The sequence below is a fragment of the Haemaphysalis longicornis genome, unplaced genomic scaffold (assembly GCF_048455015.1).
Source record: "Haemaphysalis longicornis isolate Haplotype H1 unplaced genomic scaffold, Haemaphysalis longicornis Haplotype H1 scaffold_7, whole genome shotgun sequence".
NCBI classification, from domain to species: domain Eukaryota; kingdom Metazoa; phylum Arthropoda; class Arachnida; order Ixodida; family Ixodidae; genus Haemaphysalis; species Haemaphysalis longicornis.
This window is the reverse complement of record NW_027526422.1, coordinates 99897730-99899876: the sequence shown is the minus strand read 5'-3', so window position 1 is coordinate 99899876 and position 2147 is coordinate 99897730. Positions and strand designations below refer to the sequence as shown.

General features: G+C 46.3%; 1 non-coding gene across 1 annotated transcript; it reads right to left on the bottom strand.

Annotated features, from left to right (window-relative positions):
* Positions 1-243: 243 nt before the first annotated feature.
* Trnaa-agc (transfer RNA alanine (anticodon AGC)) lies at positions 244-316 on the bottom strand. The gene has a single exon. It is a non-coding gene; the product is annotated as a tRNA-Ala (tRNA).
* Between the last annotated feature and the right edge of the window lie 1831 nt (positions 317-2147).

Sequence of the window (2147 nt, the reverse complement as noted above, 5' to 3'; positions counted from 1 at the left end):
GCGCTGTTTGTATATTTGGTACACCACAATTCCCAACCTTGTTTTTTTTTTTTAATTTATCCACGCGTCATGTTGACTTACATGCATAGAAATTGCGATATTTCTGTCGTCTTGTGCATATTTCCACATTCAAATTCTATTTGTCCATGAGCGCACACACATCATCCCTCGAAAAATGAACATCTACTATCTGGGGAATACCACTGGAAAAGAAAGAAACGTTACGCCTCTTTAAAAAAACAATGGAGGTGCGGGGTATCGATTCCCGTACCTCTCGCATGCTAAGCGAGCGCTCTACCATCTGAGCTACACCCCCAGACGCTTATGGCGAAGAAGCGCGGTGCTTTTGTATGAATGGGTTTAATATCCCTTTGCTTTGTATGTATGCTAGACAGCTTAATCTGCCCATTTGGTGAGTCTAACTCCCCGTTACATTCTACGGAGGTCGGCGAAGCAAATGCGACAACAGCTGTTGCGGCTATGGAATGACAATTAGACCTCCTCCTCCCCTCTGTGAAGGCGGAATCGCCACGGTACTGAACGTGCTGTAGGCAGCTTATGAGAAATGGAAACCTACAAAAAGAAGTGCCCAACTGACTCACTCACTCACTCACTCACTCACTCACTCACTCACTCACTCACTCACTCACTCACTCACTCACTCACTCACTCACTCACTCACTCACTCACTCACTCAGTCAGTCAGTCAGTCAGTCAGTCAGTCAGTCAGTCATTCCGTCACTCTGTCGGTCAGTCCGTCAAAAATGCCCAGCCGAAACTGCTGGATCTAGGGAGTTGAAATTTCGGGAGTCGTTGTGATTTCTGATGGAGCGCCATAATGAAGCGTTTATCAAGCGCAAGGTAACCTTACTTGCTCACATTGAGAGGAACCGAGCAGCACACTGGGTGACACGAGTGCGGAATTGACGCAAACAAAGCAGAGCCATGTTGTCATAGAAGGCTTCACCGCGCCAGGGCACGGGTTTTCTCGCCAGGGCACGCATGCGTTTTCTCGCCCATTCGTTTGCCTCCGGTGCAGCTACACGGCACATCTATGTGATTCGGCCACAGTTCCCGAGTTCCAATTACTTCTGACGGCACCTGTACCTATCCCATGAGTTGGCGGTTGCTGCAACTTTACCCGCACGAGAAAGACGTTTTTTTTTGTAATTGCTTGAAAACATTGTAATACCGTGGTTTGTAATACCGTAGGTAGCACAAGGAATAAATATTTTAACTCCTTATTTTTTGTTCTAAAATTAACCAATTCTCGTTCAGTGATTGTTCACCCCCCGTGCCGATTGGTCTTGTGTTGTTTGCCGACTTCGTCTTTGTTGCCTGCTCAAGTGACATTGCCCAAACAGCATCGTGGGTATTTGCCAGCTTTCTTTTAGTTGCAGAAATGAGCGCATTTAACATCCAGCGTAAATAAAATTGCAAGAAACATCAAAGAAGATGCTTCTAGGTGTATCGGCTACGACGAGCAAATCAAGCAGTGCCGCTATCCACTGGTGATAACCATTGCTTTGGCAATGCCTACAGGGACGAAGAAAATAGCGAAAGCGTTTACCGGCAGTGTTGCACGGTATTCCCGAATCCCAGTGTTATCGCCGTAATAGTATGCCTCTCGGTGGCTGCAGTTATTAAAACTTTTGAATAGTTGAGCTTTCGAAAATACCCTCCTTCTTTCGTGCCAAGCGGTGACAATGACCCCGAAAGGGTAGTTGCCAAATTAAGGATTTTGGCCAAATCAAGGATTAAATTAAGGATTAAGGTTTAAGTTGCCAAATTAAAGATTAAGGATTAAGGACCAATGAAAGCTGTTCTCTGTCCAGAACTATCTGGCTGTAGCCGGCCACCTTGCGTTATTCATAGAAGAAGCTGGGAGTAGGGGTCGGAGGTGGTCAGCATCACCGCCCACTATGAAGGGGTAAGGATATATGGGATTGGAATGAAGGTCTCGAGTGTTCGGGCATGCCCATACTATGTGGTATAGTGTTCTTGATGAAGAGCAGAAGGCGCATTTAGGTGAGTGTTCGAGGGGAGATTTTTCGTTCCGAAGCGTACTGTGAGGGGAGGTGTCAGTTTGGAGCTGACAAAGTATGTGAGACTCCTTCACCGTTGGTGAGTTTATTGTGAAGGAGTAA